Source organism: Salvelinus sp. IW2-2015, linkage group LG12, assembly GCF_002910315.2.
Source record: "Salvelinus sp. IW2-2015 linkage group LG12, ASM291031v2, whole genome shotgun sequence".
In the NCBI taxonomy this organism is placed as follows: Eukaryota; Metazoa; Chordata; class Actinopteri; order Salmoniformes; family Salmonidae; genus Salvelinus; species Salvelinus sp. IW2-2015.
In genome coordinates, this window is record NC_036852.1 from 9719029 (window position 1) to 9738235 (window position 19207).

General features: G+C 43.7%; 1 protein-coding gene across 1 annotated transcript in view; it reads right to left on the reverse strand.

Moving 5' to 3' along the window:
* The window catches only part of LOC111971112 (ras-associated and pleckstrin homology domains-containing protein 1-like), a 76847-nt gene extending 60900 nt beyond the window's left edge, over positions 1–15947 (reverse strand). Inside the window, exon 1 of the mRNA XM_070445883.1 lies at positions 15619–15947. The gene's annotated coding sequence lies outside the window, so the exon portion shown is untranslated. The remainder of the gene's footprint in view (positions 1–15618) is intronic.
* Positions 15948–19207: the final 3260 nt, after the last annotated feature.

Sequence of the window (19207 nt, forward strand, 5' to 3'; positions counted from 1 at the left end):
AAAAAAATCCATGCCTTTATTGTGCCCTTCTCCCCGTGTGCTTTGCGCTCTCCATCACGTGTTGAAGTCTTTCTTACAGGCTACAAGTTTTAGACAGACGCATTGGGGACAGRACCGCGCGTGTCCGTTTTCAAAATTGACTGCAAATGTGATTATGCATCTAATGCTTCTAAAGGTGCATTTTTATGATGCAAATGATCTTCCCCACGCCTGAAACTCACGCACTGCTTATATATGCCAGTTAGGCTCCATACCCCTTGTAAAGCGGATTATTAATGTGCTTCATTTTAAAATACGTTTTTTGGCCACTTTAGTTGTGATACAAACCTTATTAAAATATATAGGCCTATGGGCTGGTTACATGAGGTGTGCGACTATGATTAGAAAAAGTCACCAAAAAAAATGAATGTTTCTTATGCTGGGCATCATTCACAAGTGTTAGGCAAATATTTTCACCCATCAGACTATTTTTGATATAATCTTGTCTTTAAATAATATGTGTGCGAAATGTGTTTTGATTTAGAACGAACCATTATCATGCACGGTCTCGAAAAAGGGGCAGCGGAAAAAAATACATCTGTGCACTTAAATTGCGGCTGGAGGACGCTTTCCCGTGGTTCATTTTCATGCCAACCAGGTAGGCTATATCCCTGTTGTAAAGATAAGCAATGTGCTTAATATTAGGTAGGTTGAGAAATAAATAGTAGGCCTAGCCTATAGAAAGCTGATGGGATCCTCTATTTAAGAGGCCATCACTGTTTTCTCCCGCAATTTCCTAGCCTATAGAAATGTTGCGCAACATCAGCTCATGGGCTCTCATGAAGTGTTTGATTAGATTTTCGATTACATTTGCATTGATGCCAGAGTGATTAGAGGGACAAGAGAGTGCTGAGTACCTGGCAGTTAGCAACTTTGGTTGGCTACTAATGACCATGAGCAGCATCAGAGCTTAGAGAARCCCAATTACCGTGACTAAACAGTCACATGGATTTGACTGCCTTCATGACTCGTGACCGCCGGTGTGGCGGTAATATGGTCAGCGCAACAGCCCTCTTTACAGTTCATATAAGGAAATCAGACCATGTAAATAAATAAATTAGGCCCTAATCTATGGATTTGACATGACTGGGATATGCATCTGTTGGTCAGATACCTTTAAAAAAAAAAAGTAGGGGCGTGGATCCGAAAACCAGTCAGTATCTGGTGTGACCACCATTTGCCTCATGCAGCGAGACATCTCATTCACATAGAGCCGAGTCAACATCAGGCTATTGACTGCGGCCAGTGGAATGTTGTCCCACTCCTCTTCAAATGGCTGTGCGAAGCTGCTAGTTATAACACATGATCTGTAAACAGTAACAAGTMATGTGAACGAGGCTTAAGAGGACGAGTCTTTCAGAAGAGCAAATCACAAGTGACCATAGAGCACGAGTCCTCATAACCAGGTCCATCATGCGCAACCAGAGAAATGCTTGGCCATCGTCAGAGTAGGGTGACGTTACGCTGATCTTAGGTCAGTTTTGAGACCACCATTTTTGATCAAACCACGTGAGTTGTTTAGTTCACTCCCGAGTGCGGATAGTGTTCACACTGAGGGGGTAAACGCACCAGAGTTCAGAAAACCTGCACCAAAACAATTTGGTGTGAAAGACCCCCAGACTAGGAGTGCAAGCATCAAGCCCTCCCTGTCCATTATTCATTATGACAGAAAAGGCTAAACTGATCCAAGGTCAGCACTCCTACTTAGAAGATTCATGAATATGGGCCTTGACCCTCTCCCTCTCTGTAAACGTCACTTTTGTAGCAACAGGTTCATGTTGGCTGACCCTGGACATGCGAGTAGCCCTCTGATGGCTCATAAACCCATAGGGATGCCAAGCTCGGCAGCTGATCTGGAACCGTACTACATTTGGCACGACAGTGTGTAATCAGGTTCACTACACAACAAACCAGGCCCCAGCCAAGAGATTAGCCCAGTGGGTCAGTCGGGGAGTTTGGACTCGGAGAGACACTCATATACACACACTTAACATGAGCTGGTGTTCATACGCAAACGTGCACATAGGTCACAGAAACGGAAACAAAACGGACGCACGATGACTGCGTGAGAGTGCCTCCAGTACGAGTGACTAAAGCTGCAGGTGTTGGTTTGATACGAGTCACCATCTATTTTGGGGGGGGGGGGGGGAGAGGTGCATAAGTTGAAGTGAGATATCTACAGTAGGCTAGCCAAAGCAGTTACAAACTTTTCCAATGACATTATTGGCCTGGTCCACCTATATTCAAAGCCCTGGGACATGTTTTCTGCAAAGGAACAGCACACGGTTGCATAACATTTAACATAACAGACGTTGACCAGTATAACTCCGTCTGAAGTTAGGACTACAGTAGTATACCACGGTCATATTCATTAGGCACTAAATGTAAAAATAAAAAAAAGACTTGTTCAATAAGGAACCCTCGTTTTCTGATGAAAAGCCATTTGCACAGAGTTCCCTAATGAACACGGGTATTAAAGCAGCTAAGCATTACAAAGTGAAACTGCTACACAGCCAAGTGTCCCAGATGTTGACTGTGTGAAACTGGTCAAATGACTTGAGGGAAAATGATGAGAATGAGCTCAGTGTTTCCAAGCACGCTTTTCCGGATGACATCATTTACACTAAGAGCAACACAGTTGTCTCTTTCATTCATTTCTTTCTCTCTGCTCTCCATCCGATCACTAGGGTCATTTTCATGAGGCACCAAACTGAAGAAAAAAAGATTGAAACAGGGAGGGAGGGACCACTTGGACACGTCCAATAGGAAACGCTCATTTTCCTTCTCCTTTTCAAAATGCTTTAAAACGTTTTGCGACGGTGTGTCCTACTGGAAATGACCCAGTTTCCCAACCACTGCCTTCAGTCTTGTAACGATTGTGTTGGCAGCTTGGCAGCTGAAGGTTGAGGAAAGGTTAGCCAATAACCTCACTAGGGGCTCGATGATGTGCGTCGACCCGCCGTCCTTGGCTCGCTGTAAAATGGGCAATGTGACAGGGAGATGCTGGCTACATCCCGATTCGACAACCCTTCTCCTGAACTGTACACTTCCCTTCATGGATTTAATAATGGTGGAATCTCCCTCCAGCCAATGCTTACACCAATCCAATGATGGGGAGTGTGCAAGTGCACACTATGGCTGAAGGGGTGGAATTTTGGGACAAAGCCGCATTTTTCCCCCTCCTTACTCGTCTCACAGGTCCAGAACAAACTCAAGGAAACGTACAGTATTATACAGAGCCATGATTCCATGGAACTCCCATCCATCTCATATAGCGCAGGTGAACAGCAAACCTGTTTTTTTGGGTTTTTTTAACAAATAAAGCAACACCTCACGGCACAAGGCCTCTACCCCACGTGATCTACTTGTCGTGTGTATTTACTGACATGTATGTGTAACTGATAGATGCAAACACACACGCGCACAATACAGGTTCATGTTTTTAAATGCATGTCAATTGTAAAGTCTTCTGTCTGTTATGTCGTTTTCGTTACGTGTCAAACCCCAATAGGACTAGCTGTCGCCATTGGCGTCGGCGAGCGGGGATCCCCATAAAATAAAAATCAATCCCATCCGTATGCGCCTTTGCCCATATCTGGAAAATGAAAGCTTTTTTTCTACAACAGATGTGAAGAGAGTAATGTGTGTAATGCATCTTGCATGTTTTAAAATAGGTCATATTTGCCTGGAAAGCCAAGAACGTGAAGGCAAGTTGTGTATCTTTAATGGATAATGCAGGTTTTCTATTCTATACTGCCTGAGCCCAGTCTCAGCTCATAATATAGAGGCTACTATAAGAGAAACAGTGGACAAAACTACATCTTTGAACAGACAAGATGATTTTGTCACCCACCATCTAAGATTCTGAAATCGTTTCTGTAGTTAGAAACTGATGAGATCATTCCTGAAACATTATTTTGTTGAAATATAATTTGATCKGAGAAATTAAGCTGATTGCACCCAAAAATTGGCAATTTTAAAAATGTATAGGACTCATTTAAATCAAAAATAAATATGAGTACCTAACATCCGATTTGGACCATAATTCTTCCCAAMAATGAGTAAGACATGAGGAATCCAATAAAATGATCACTAGCCACCCACAGACCCTCCACACCCTTACAACCAGTATCAGTTCTGGTTCTAAGGCAAATAGTATGGAGCTGCTGCTTGGAGTCCTGCTTCTTCAACCTTTGTAATGTGCTCCCTGTGAATCTGGTGAAACATTTTTGAAATGGAAAACGGTACTACCTGAACTTGTCAATTTCCGTTGCGAAACGTGTACCTTCACTTGATATCACCCATGTAGCTAATGTCTAGGTGCTATGGTAAGAGAGAGTCGCCCATACATACTCAACATAATCACACACAAAACACCAATAGACTAGAGCAGAGAGTGTCCCAAAGAAAGACAATTGCGCACTCGTTTCCCCTTGAAATCACAAACACACGTCTACAAAAATGCATGTGTTCACAGTACAAAAACAGTTCCCTGAGGATTTAAAAGGAATGTGACCAAGAGAACACTCAGGGGAAACAGAGCAAACACAGCTATGGGTAGGATAAATAGCGGAGGACTTCCGCAGAGGGGTGAGTGGAAGAGCTAGCTTAATCTGCACCGCGAATGACCTGATACTAGAGTTCGCAGAGTCCGCGCACACAGTCAAACGCAAATCCTGGTTTCTCTCTACCACTCTATATCATCAACACAGTCACACGCACACCCTGTGCTGTTCTTTCTCCTCGTCTCCCTCTCCTTCTCACGTCAATCTTGGCTTCTCCCTACCACCCCATACATAAACACGCACGTCAGTGCTGCTGTCAGTGTTCCATGAGAACCAGCTGAACTTTGGGAGGGGAGAGCAGCGAGCACACAGGATGGGAAGGATAGTGATGTCAATCCCACCTGGTTGATGGGAGACAGCCCGTTTCCATGGCAATGAAGAAAACATCACAGAGGTCATGTGAGGTCACTCAGAAGAGAACTTTTCACTGGAGGGAAWGAGGACAGTCTGCACCCCAAATGGCACCCTATTCCCTACATAGTGCAATACTTCTCCCCCGGCCCCATAGAGCTCATTTGGGACACAACCAGATCGGAGAACCCAGCACAGGCTGGGCTCGAACACTTTCAACTAGACCCAATGGACCAAATCAGTGGTTCCAGACAGATCACAATCTAAGGCCATCGAAATCTACATCCACGCCACTTCACATAAAAACTGCCAATAGAAACCAATAGTATACACTGGCTTGGCTAAAAATACAACTTTGTATTTTGTTTCCCGTACTGGTTAGGTGAAAGCAACACGGAAGAGCACAACCTTTAGGTTATTAGGCCTATGCTATGGTGGGAAAGCAGCCATAATGCTTACTYGGACTTGGCCATGGGTCAAGGCTTCATTGCCTCTTGAGCTACCGTGCCTTGAAGAATCAGTGAGGTAAAAGAGTTGGGCCATAGGAGAGATTTTCAGTTTTGGAGTGCAGCCATTCTGTACTTCAGACCTGGATCGTACTCATTAGTGCAAACCGTAGCAAAACGGTTTGCAAAGAAACCGTTTTATTATTGGACGAGTTCAGGTTTCAGMCAAATTTCCCCAACATCCTGTCACATGACACTAATGTCAACACTGACTGGATCACTTGAGCGAGCATAGGCCATCTGCCTGCAGCTAACAGAGGGGGGCCTTTCAGGACACAGGCTAAAGCCGTCTGCATGCTTCCTATCCGAAGCGGTTTGTTCATATATGATGACGACATTTTGGTCTTCGGTAAGGTTTTTTTTCGGGGGGGTTGTGCACACATTTTTTACTTGAGGCAAGCTGAAGTTCAGAGCCGAAGTCTACGCACCTTCGTTGGTCATTGGTCAACAGTAGGGATTCTTCAATTAAGTGTTTTGTTGTCATTCAACGATAGACGACTCGTTTTCAAGCACATTTTTTCACTTGAGAAATACTGCACCAAACATCTTAGTTAGACGTAAAATTGAGCGACTAAGATCTCTGCAAAAACGTCTAAATTAATGACCGGTTCGTATTATCTTACACTGAACAAAAATATAAATGCAATAATTTCAAAGATTTTACAGAGTTACAGTTCATAAGGAAATCAGTTATTTGAAATAAATTAGCCCCTAATCTATGGATTTCACATGACTGGGAATACAGATATGCATCTGTTGGTCACAGATAACTTAAAAATAAAATACAAAAAGTAGGGGTGTGGATCAGAAAACCAGTCAGTATCTGGTGTGACCACCATTTGCCGCATGCAGCGCAAAATCTCATTCAGAGTTGATCAGGCTGATTGTGGCCTGTGGAACATTGTCCCACTCCTCTTCAACGGCTGTGCAAAGTTGCTGGATATTGGCGGGAAATGGAACCCGCTGTCGTACACGTTGATCCAGAGCACCCCAAACATGCTCAATGGGTTACATGTCTGCTGAGTATGCAGGCCATGGAAGAACAGGTACATTTTCACCTTCCCGGAATTGTGTACAGATCCTTGCGACGTGAGCCAGTGCATTATCATGCTGAAACATGAGGCAATGACGGCGGATGAATGGCACAGGCCTCAGGATCTCTTCACAGTATCTCTGTGCATTAAAATTTCCATCAATAAAATGCAATAGTGTTCGTTGTCCATAGCTTATACCTGCCCATACCATAACCCCACCATGGAGCACTCAGTTCACAACGTTAACATCAGCGAACTGCTCGCCCACACACCGTCTGCCATCTGCACAGTTGAAACCAGGATTCATCTGTGAAAAGCACACTTCTCCAACATGCCAGTGGACATTGAAGGTGAGCCTTTGCCCACTGAAGTCGGTTACGACGCCAAACTGCAGTCAGGTCAAGACCTTGGTGAGGACGACGAGCACACAGATGAGCTTCCCTGAGACGGTTTCTGACAGTTTGTGCAGAAATTAATAGTTTGTGCAAACCCACAGTTCCATCAGAAGACGGATGTTGAGGTCCTGGGCTGATTACACGTGGTCTGCGTTTGTGAGGCCGGTTGGACAAATTCTCTAAAACGACGTTGGAGGGGGCTTATGGTAGAGAAATTAACATTTAATTATCTGGCAACAGCTCTGGTGGACTTTCCTGCAGTCAGAATGCCAATTGCACGCTCCCTCAAAACATGAGACATCTGTGACATTGTGTTGTGTGAAAACATTTGTGGACTTTTGTCCCCAGCACAAGGTTCACATGTGTAATTATCATGCTTTTTAACCAGCTTCGTGATATGCCACACCTGTCAGGTGGATGGATTATCTTGGCAAAAKGGAAATTCTCACTAACAGGGATGTAAACAAATTTGTGCACAAAATTTGAGAAATAAGCTTTTTGTGCGTATGGAAAACATCTGGGATCTTTTATTTCAGCTCATTCGGACCAGCTGAACCTAAGCGGAAGCCTTAACCAGCCACCATTGTGCTCATGCTACTGACTGATTAATAACTASCTAAGCTGCTTATAATGACACTACATAGAGAGAGGGAGGGAGGAAGGGACAGATGGTAGAGAGAGGGGGGGAGAGATGGAGAGAGAAAGGACTTATGGGGTAGAGAGAGCATTTCCTTTCATTGTGGGACAACACTTTGCATCACTTTGTTCATCTCTCCTGTGCGGCCTGCATAGCATCACCTGAGCTCTCCTGTTAAATGAGGACCCAGATGWATTCCCCTCAAYACAGGCAAGGGTGCCCTCTTTCTGCCCGTTCCAATCAGACAGAACAGAGTCTGAACACCAGCCCTCTAACAGTCTGAAAACATGATCTAGACATGGWCCCACAGATGTGTGCTCCTGATCCATTTAAAAYATTCAGATAAGAACCCCTGTTCATTTCTTATTGCAAAGAAATCAAACGACGCACATGTGAATTACTGTATCAATCAAACAACATTATGCAAATGAAAAACACTGATTTTCTTGTTCATTTCATGGAGTCATCTAGGCTTGGATTTTGTACATTTCCGTGAACAATTGGTCAGTGAAAATCTCCTTCTCCATCTTGGTCCATAGGMGGAGACCCGGGGCAGGCAGGCAGGTGGCTGGCTGCCTTTGTTCCAAAATGGCCGTTGCAGCTGTCATCAAAGGTCAAGAAAATGCTCTATAAACACTACGGGACCTATGGAGACAGAGGCCATGTACCAGGACAGACTATAATAGGGGAAACGCACGCCTAGAAATGGTATCGCACATCCAAGCAGGGTGGGCCCTGGTTGGTATATGAGGGTGGCACTCGGTCGGGCACCACGGCGCCAGCTGCCCTTCTCAGGCTCCTACCACGCCCTCTCCCAAACCCACAACCCTGCCCAAGGCACTTGCAGCAGGGATACCTCCTTTATCAGCAGGCACCATCAGAGCCCCCCCCACGCCCCCTCTAGCTCTTTATCACAGTAAGTTATGAGTATCTTTGAAGTGCCCCCGCCACCCCACACCCCCTCTGGGTGTAACAGATCCTGGTTAAACCTACACCCGTCATCTCAGTGCCACTCTTTGTGTTTTAGCTCGTCGGCTGCCTTTTGCGCCCAGGGACATGTGGCAGGTTAGAGGGCCTTCTACACGTGCAACACCCCACTCCACCCCTAAGGGAACAGCCTTTACCCCCTCCCCACTCCCTGTCCCTAGGGATCATTAACCAAGCTGGGACTRCTTTTGTCATCTGATCAGCAGCTTCACTACTTTCACTGGAACACAGACACAAAAAGAGGGAGTTAGTTATATGTGGCTTCCTTGTCCCTACTGTATAGCACCTTGTACACAGAGGCCTTTCCGTTATTTTTGTATATTTGAAAGAGGTAGGTGGGATTCTTTTTTTATTTATTTTTTAAACAGGTGGTACCTTTTTACCACTAAAAACTACTTTCACTGGGACATGAAAGGGAAGAGGGTGAGATAAATATGGGAGCAGACAAGGTAGAGAACATGTTTTTTTKARACAAAAGTAGTGAATTGGAAAACCATGCAGTGGCTGTAAGCTGTGTGGATTTTGTTGTGCTCCGCAGTTTCCTCTCAGACATGCAGTCTCTCATTTTCCTCCCACTTCTCCCTCCCTGGCCTCGGGAAACAGTGGAACACTGAACTCCCTTACATCTGCCCTTAAAAAAAGAAGGGGAAAAAAATAGAAAACTAAAATGACACCAGGCTTGCATCCCATATGGTACCCTATCCCCCATATATTGCACTACTTTTGATCAAAGCACTATCGGCCCAGGTCAAAAGTAGTGCACTACATGGGGAATGGGGTGCCATTTGGGACACTAACCAGCTCCTCCTGGCAGATGCGCTCCCCCCCCCAATCAATGGAAAACAAACCATGACGGTGCTGTTTACGTGCACAAAGCCTGGGTTGTGTTCAGTAGGCACTAAATGGAATGGGAATGGACTACCTGGATTTTTCAAATAAGAAGCGCATTTACATTTGTTGCACAACGTTTTGAACTAATGAACACCACCCGGGCGACTTCAGCCCCAAAGAACACAGCTAACACAAAGTGCTTTGGCCATTCAAAATAATGTGGCCACACCGCTGCAAGTTGCAATGCGATCCTTCATTCAATTCTTCAGAAACAAAACCACACAACATCTATTGGCGAGACTGACTGAAGATCCTGACAATCAAGTCGCCATCTCAAGTCAACCAGMCACTACCCCTAGACCAGTGGTACCCTTCATTTGCAGCTCACAGTGATTATCCTATTTTCTATTCATAATACATAACAATGATACAATTTCAATTCAACATGTTTAGTGCAGGCCTGAATCATTTCATTAAATGTATATATTGTTCCCTGGACGGCAGATAGATGTCAGTATAGCGCAGCTGTTTAACAGAAAGGTCAAAATAGAACGCAACTGCACAGCTACAGCGACTGAGCSATATCAGTTTGCTACTAGTTCATTTTGCAGTCTGGTAGACATGGATCGATTTATTGTATAAAAAAGAAAAGAAAAAAGAAACGTAAATCTATTGACAATGAAAATGAGGGGGAAGAGCTGGAGAACAACGTGACAGCTGTGAACGAACAACCCCCGGAGAACCAGGGGAAAAAAGAAAAATCGTGAAGATGGCAGCGGGGAAATGCAGCTAGCTAACGTAGCTCCGGTGGCTAAGAGAAGGATACGGTCGACTCAAGAAGAACACAGAAAGTTCCAAGAGAAATGGAAAGACAAGTGTTTTTGTCCTGCATAATGGGACTAGCTCACAGTCTTATTTTCCAGAAGGCAGTCAATTGTTTTAAACAAGCAAATTTAGAGTGACATTTCCAGTCACACCATGCCCACTTTGACAAAACATACCAACCTCAGAAACAACAAAATAGCGCAACTCAAAAGGACCGCTCAAAGAACGACAAATGGACAGATCTAGCACTGTTGCAGAGAAAACGACAGAGGCAACATATGAGATTGCTTGGATACTCGCGAGAAACAAGAAGGCCTTCACAGACGCGGAGATAGTCAAATAATGTTMTTTTGGCCTCAGACAAAATATTGTATGCTGACTTCACAAACAAGGAAGCTATTTTAAAGAGAATTAAGGGACTCTCAGACTCAACCATAACAAGACACATGGAAGACATCAGCAAACAACTGATTACTGACATATCCGTCGCCGTGTTTTAGGTAATGCGCTTGACGAAAGCGCTGATGTAAGTGACATTGCCCAATTATGTGTTTGGATCCGCTTCCCTCAAAACGAGTCGATCAGAGAGGAACTTTTATGTTTACTGCCCCTTCAGGGACAAACACGAGAGGATATTCTGAAAGCTCGTTACATTTTTTTGCAGATAATATTGACTGATCAAATCTGGCATCTTTGTTCACTGACGGCGCCCCAAACATGCGAGGGAAGGAGACAGGGACTCAACAATGAACATTGTGAAACAAAAACAGAGAAACAGACTGACCAATACACACCTGGATTGCCTCACAAGGATAGCAACAGACTATACATTTAGAATTAATTCAGTCAAGGAGCATTAGGCACATTTTCGCTCATCCAGCTACTGAACTAACCCTTAGTAAATGAAGGTAATGGGGCGGCAGGTAGCCTAGTGGTTAGAGCGTTGGGCCAGTAACCGAAAGGTTGCTATATCAAATCCCCGAGCTGACAAGGTAAAAATATGTCGTTCTGCCCCTGAACAAGGCAGTTAACCCACTGTTCCTAGGCCATCATTGTAAATAAGAATTTGTTCTAAACTGACTTGCCTAGTTAAATAAAGGTTAAATAAAAATAATAAAAATAAATAATATGGGTCTTATTCATGTGGTGTGTGTATATATTTATGATGTGCTGTACATAAAAACAATTGCATGTTCTCAATTGATAATATTAGAAGAAAAAGTACAACAAATTAAAGATATGTGCGGTTTTCTGACAAAGTGGCTCCCTTACAAAAAATAGTAATTAACACTGCCCTAGACACGTGGAGATCTGTGAGGACTGTATAGGTTTACAATAGCCTATTGAAAGGCAAGGTGGAGCTAATACAAGCTCTTTCAGAACCCCAAAAGTGAACAGGAGGTAGGGGTCAACTTAAGAATGGATACGTCTTTGTTGTGATATGCACAATACCTCACTTATGCAATGCCTTCCATTATTTTCCCTCTGTTCTTTTGGCATGACAGTGAAATCGCTGTCATGCCAAAAGTGAAACCACAACTCCTGCTACTTGCTGTCCTTGTAAATGTAAACAGTGTTCACTAGAAAACTATGAAACCACCTACAGATAGTTGGTTGTCATCATCTGGCCCACAACTGGGGTGTATTCACCAAGAACCAAACTAAAGCAAACAGGCCCAAAATGGGGAGGGACCTACCTGAATGTGTCCAATAACAAATTCTTAATTTCATTTTTCCTTGCAAAACATTTTGCACTAATGAATACACCCACGTTCTGTTGGTGAATTTACTTTGGTGATAGGACTTTATTTTACCAAGTAAGTTGACTGAGAACACATTCTCATTTACAGCAACGACCTGGGGAATAGTTACAGGGGAGAGGAGGGGGACGAATGAGCCAATTGTAAGCTGGGAATGATTAGGTGACCGTGATGGTATGAGGAATAGATTGGGAATTTAGCCAGGACACCGGGGTTAACACCCCTACTCTTACGATAAGTGCCATGGGATCTTTAATGACCTCAGAGAGTCAGGACACCCGTTTAACGTCCCATCCGAAAGACGGCACCCTACACAGTGCAGCGTCCCCAATCACTACCCAGGGGCATTGGGATATATATTTATTTTAGACCTGAGGATAGAGGGCCTCCTACTGGCCCTCCAACACCACTTCCAGCAGCATCCGGTCTCCCATCTATGGACCGACCAGGACAAACCCTGCTTAGCTTCAGAAGAAAGCCAGCAGTGGGATGCAGGGTGGTATGCTGCTGGCACTGCCTATAGAAAGGTTACTGCTCTGTCCCCACAGAGATTAGGATAGTCAGTKTTTCCGGGGCCTTGTGGAGGTACAGGAAGCTACATGAAATGCTTGCCTGAAAAATACCATATGGTCATAAAATGTTGGACAAATAGGTGTTGTAAGTTCTCATCAGTGTCACACAGTAGGCTTCATTTCACTAGCAATCTTACCGCGTGCCAGCAGAGCCTGTGCCTCCTCGCAAGAAGAAAGAGCTCATCAGTAAGAAACCTCTAGTAGGGCTGGGAAAACAGAGAAAAAAATGCCCAACCCCCCCAAAAGAATTCTGATATTTTAGCAGGCATTGGCACCCTGGGTACATAATGGCATCCAGTGAGAGGCCTTGCACTCTGCTCCTCTTTGCAAAGAGGAGCAATGAACTCTACGTTCAATGAAGGGTCATTAACTTAACCGTGTGAATGTCTGTCTGAAGCTACGAGCGGGGAAACCCAGTCATACTCTCAATTCTGTGTTTGTCTTTGAACCACAGGCTCTAATTTAGCCAAGAAACACTCATATACATACATAACCAGTCAAAAGTTGACACACCTACTCATTCTAAGGTTATTTATTTTTTTTACTATTTTCTTCTTTGTAGAATAATGATTCCCTATGTGTTATTTCATAGTTTTGATGTCTTCACAAATATTCTAAAATTTAGAGTAGTAAAATAAAGAAAAACCCTTGAATGAGTAGGTATGTCCAAACTTTTGACTGGTACTGTACACACACAGCTTTTGTAAAGTATTCAGACCCCTTGATTTTTGCCACATTTTGTTATCTTACAGCCTTATTCTAAAATTGATTAAATAGCTTTTTTCCCCTCAATCAGTTTGGGCCACACACTTATGACCCCTCTTTGGAAAAGGTGAGACTCACAAACACGTCGGTTCTGATGGCCACAATCCTCACAAGACTCGCCTGAAGGTAGCTCAGTACCAGTTAAAAAATAAATAAATGTTAGTACTGTAAATATAGTGCATTTGTAAAGTATTCAGACCCCTTGACTTTTTCCACACTGTTACAGCCTTAGGCTAAAATTTATTTTTTCCCTCAATATACACACAACACCCCATAATGACAAAGCAAAAACAGGTTTAAAAACTGAAATATCCCATTTACATAAGTATTCATAMCCTTTACTCAGTACTTTGTTGAAGCACCTTTGGCAGCGATTACAGCCTTGAGTGTTCTGGGGTATGACGCTACAAGCTTGGCACACCTGTATTTGGAGAGTTTCTCCCATTCTTCTCTGCAGATCCTCTCAAGCTGTCAGGTTGGATGGGGAGCGTCGCTGCACAGCTATTTTCAAGTCTCTCCAGAGCTGTTGGCACACCTGTATTTGGAGAGTTTCTCCCATTCTTCTCTGCAGATCCTCTCAAGCTCTGTCAGGTTGGATGGGGAGCGTCGCTGCACAGCTATTTTCAAGTCTCTCCAGAGCTGTTTGATCAGGTTCAAGTCTGATCGAAGGACATTCAGAGACTTATCCTGAAGCCACTCCTGTGTTGTCTTGGCTGTGTGCTTTGGGTCTTTGTCCTGTTGGAAGGTGAATCTTCACCCCAGTCTGAGGTCCTGAGTGCTGACACCACCATGCTTCACTGTAGGGATGGTGCCAGGTTTCCTCCAGACCTGACGCTTGGCATTCAGACCCTTGGCATTCAGGCCTTTGGAAAGTATTCAGAACCCTTGACTTTTTCTACATTTTGTTATGTTACAGCCGTATGCTAAAATTGTTTAAATAGATTTATGCTAGGTAGCTGGCTAATGTTAGCTCTAGGGGTTAGGTTTAGGTGTTAGCTAAAAGGTTTAGTATTAGCTAAACGGTTTAGTGTTAGCTAACATGCAAAGTAGCTAAAAAGTACGTAGACGCTAATTGTCCATGATGAGATTTGTACAGACAACTTTTGGGTTGCTAGACGTTTGCGTTATATGTCCAGGAATGGGAGACAATATATTCACAGGGAACATATAATTACATCAACTTTTCAAAGGGATGGTAGTGCTTTCASATTTCTATCAGCTGAAGCATGTGCAGAACCATGTAAACACGTCCACGAACTCAGCAAGTGTGCATTCATGTGTATCTACTGAGCATGCTTCAGGTGATATAAATATGAATGCACTACCAATGCTTTTAACAGTTCATGTAATTATACTTTCCTGTGGATGTATCAKCTCACATTCCTACCACCGAAAGGACCAGCCACAATAACCGGTAAAAGTATGTTAATATATAATTGTATTAAACATTATGGCTTGTGGAAATCGTGAGCGCAAACTTTCCTGATTCAAACGCAAATTTCTGCCAGACACAGAATTCAATGCAATTCAACCTCGCGTATCCATGCTATACATATACATACACATTTGGTGTCCCAGATTTACGTTTACTATTATGTCTAGTCCGAGACCAGTCTGAACAGGGTGGGGACACTGGCAGCAAWATCGTTGTTCAACGAGGCAGTAGGCCTATCATGTCGCTGAAAATGACATTGCGCAGTAGGCTATTCTCCGTTACACAAATCGACATTGATGARAGACGATGAAGTCATAAAATTTGCMTRWAAACATTTTACCCATCCTTGACCATCATCAACTGACATTCATAGAATCAATTCACAGACAGTGTGTCAGACAGTGCTACTTTGTATCCCGGCCTGTTTATAATWAAAAAAACATTCMCTAGTATGACGACCTAACAGCAGTTGTCCAGTTATCTTTTTCAATAGGTTATGGTCAGTCTGTGGTGTTCCCTAGTCTGGCCAGCCACACACACCCTTTATCCAAGGAGTGTTCAATGGCCGCATAAGAACACCGCAAAAGCATAGAACTCTTTCAAACAGCCACTAGCTTTGACATCATAGGGTTTATAAAAAGGTAAATGTTTATCTAAAAACACAGCCATATTTAAATGTTAGGTCCTATACAATCAACTACCCTTCCTCAACAAACAATTCACACCCAGCAGGCTATCAATTCCCTGTCTCCCGGCCCTTTCTTCATGGGGACGCTACAATAAGGATCACCTAGGCTGGTACACCGTAACTCGTTTAAGGTATTTTTTGTTAAGTAGATTGTTAGGTTTTATCAATAAATAAATAAATCCTAAACACATCTGGCGGTGAGAAAAGCTMATTTCAAAATCCACTTACAGTCAAATTGGGATTTAACAGCGGCTCCTCTTCTGTGTTCAGCCCAATGGATGATGAAAACCAAAGGCAGTAATCACGAGATTTGTTCCAAATACCGTGAATTAATGGTCGAAATAACACGCTTCTGTGAATCAGTTGRAAGAATTGTAGTGCCCGTTGTCCTCATATTTTTTAAACTAACAGCTCGACATGCAAACACATACATACTCCCATCCTCATTCTCTTTCCCAGGATTGTTGCGTGAGGCACGCTATGCGTCTCCTGTTTCCTGTCCAGCCCAGAATTGGGCTCGACTCATCTATCCTGGGAGTGAGCAAGCGCCTCTCCAACCTAGTGTACAAGTATGCAACTGCAGCACGAAATTCGGGGCGTTCCTGCATGTGGGCATTTCTGCGTCTGCAGGAACACACCTCTCGAGCATCCCATTGGTTTCTTCACGAACACTCCCCCCTCTCGAGCATCCCATTGGTTCCTTCATGAACACCCCGCTCGAGCATCCCATTGGTTTCTGCATTAACGCCCTCCCCAACCCCCTCGAGTACCCATTGGTTCCTGTATGAAGGCCCCCCTCCAAGCGCGACATCTTCATGCTTGGGTATGTATGTCTTGTGGCACTTTCGAATGTGGGTCAAAAGGGAAATATTTTCAGTTTTTTTTTTTTTCAACCACGCCTCCTGTGTACCGGAGTMGTCTTTGCCAGCTGGACAGTGTCCTTCCCTCCCAGTCGTTAACAGAACTGCAGGAAACCGTACAGCTAACTAGCAAACACACGGTGTCGCACCCTCCTCCCATCTGCTGTGAACCCGAGAAAACCATGTCTGACAGGCGGGGGCAAGGACACAGTYYACACGTCATCCCTGCCTCCCGCTARCACTGCAGRCGTGAGCGACTCCGTGGCTTGTAAGGGGGGTGATTGTGCCTAACGCCTGCTGTGTACCGGAGAAAACTGACAGGCGGGGCCCAAGGACACTGTCACTAGCACAGGAGGAGGCTGGGGCGACACCGTGTGTTAACTAAGTTGCTTGCTTACTTGTTAGTTAACACACGGCGTCACACCCACCTGCTGTGTACCGGAGAAAACCGAGGGCGAAGGATACGTCTACCGGTGTCGCCACCGCATACCGCTAGCTACTCCGGGAGGTGGAGGCAACACCGTGTGCTCCCGTGTACCGGAATCCTTATTAGGGCTACGCAAGCACACACTGTCCCTCGCTCCCTCCTGCCGMACACCTGTCCTCTCCGTCATTAACAGAACTTCTGGAAAACAGTGCCCGACAGGTGGGGGCGAAGAACCCTTTTGAAGGCACTCTGGAAAAAAAAATAGGAACTCAGTCGGGGTCTCAACTTTTCCGAGTTAGAATAGTAGAATACAAAGTACAATTTCGAAATGTGGTTGTGCATCAGCAGTTATCTTGTTATGTCAGCTAACATTCTTTTTAAAATTATTGCTGAGTTAGTTTAGTAGCCAGCTATCGAAACTTGTTATCATGGTCGAAATACCCCCATTGATTTTGTTAGTCAGACTCACTCAGGTATCATTAAAGTGCATTTGTCTCCACTTTATGGCAAACGTTTTTGTGCCCTCATCAAAGTTGCGATCCCTGAGCTACAGTTAGCCACGGTTGTCTGCCTCGCCTCTTCTTCTGTTGGGTGTATCAGCGGTTGGCATGCGACATTTTGGTGCATTACCGCCATCTACTGTATTGGAGCGYCCCATCGCCTCCTGCCTATGTACTGGACTCATAGCTTAAAAATGTACCAATACAAGTACTGTATAAAGAGGGGCAGGGATGCCCACATGCAGGAACGCCCTGAATTGCGGGGTGCAGATCTCAATCCTTCTCAAACAGACTGCTGAAGAAGCCAATTCCATSTACAAATTCATGGGATTGTTATGCAAATTCATATGGACTGGTTCATTTTTGTCAAACCTCATACATCATCCTGTCAAGTTAGAATTAAAATAAAACTTTTTTGCAAATTCTAATCTCTTACATGAATTCCACACACAAAAAAATATTTACCATTTGTTGGTGTTCCTATTCTACCAACCCCAGACTGTTGCACAGTTCAAATCACATTTTATTGGTCACAAAAATATATTTCCAGCTGTATGTAATAACTCAAATAAATGTCTGGGCTAATAATGTAAGAAATAACACAAAAAATAAATACTGCTAAGTTGCTTAGGAGCTAGAAGCAGAGCTGTCAAATCTGTCGGTGCCATCCCCTGTTGTAGAATACTGCAAGTTTATTGTAACCTTCGACCGTTACCTCATTAGGCTATATCTGAAAGTGGAAGCCTAATAAAGTGAGGAACCAATAGGAATGGTGTACAAAGGACTTATGTGATAATAAATATAATATATAAGTGCTTGATAAATCGTTTGTGAAAGTGTGTTTAAATGTGTATTACAAATATAATTATCAACAGGCAGAGATGCATCTAAACGAATTATGTCACCTAGTGGACAAAATTGCCATGACATCATTACATTTTTTATTCCTTCTCCCTGGMTCTAAGCCAGAGAGAAACATTTGATTAGCTGAATACTTTAATCTGGGTGTCAGGCAGCATTTAGATTGGCAGCCCAATTCAGATTTTTATCTGAAAAATATCTGATGTGAAAACACAATTGGTCAAAATATCAATTATTGGAAAAAATATCAGAATTGGGCTGCCTGTCTAAACACAGCCTGACAGTGATGGACAAGCACCAGTTGGCTCTGGTTTGGACGCGGTCAGCATTTTCAATCTGTGCTGTTTTGACCCATCAGTGACCTTTACCACTGCTCTCTCCTCTCTGACATGTCAGGCCCTCAGTGTTTCAGAGAAAATGATGAGTGGATATTAGACTCAACATCATGGCGTCCACCAACATTGAGGCATAAGATAACTGGGCAAAACCAGATCTAAGGGTAGTGGTTTGTTAAATGGCTTTTTTCACAAAACAACATTCTACTAGCTGTTCTGATTGGTACAATCCATGCTGTCAAAGGCTATGGAAAGCAGAAGTTAAGACGTACTTTATAATATTGCTCAACATTTTCTTAAAATTTGTCATAATTAGTTAAAACAATGAATTTGTATCTGCTCTCAACAGACTTCGGCTTCATATTTTCCACCATTTTCTTCAAATCTGAAAATGATGTGAAGCCACGCCCATTTCTGAAGAATCGCATAATGGGCCCCAAAAGAACAGAAATAGTGTCCACTGATTGTATACTTCGTATTTTGGCAAATGTAGTACGACATCCGGGAACTTTTGGCATATTAACTATATCCATACTATGACCAATAAGCATACTACATACTCAATTATCATCACAAATAGTGCTGTTAGTATGAGTATTCAAACACAGCTATGGTCAAGACCAGGGGTATTCAACTCTTACCCTACAGGTCCGGAGCCTGCTGGTTATCAGTTTGCCCTGATAATTAATGACCCACCTGGTGTCCCTGGTCTAAATCAGCCCCTGATTAGAGGGGAGTAATGAAAACTGGCTTCAGGGTCCGAGTTGAGTTTGAGGGCCTAGCGGAGGGCTCTCCAAGTCTGTTTCTTGAGAGCTACCCCGCTGTAGTTTTTTT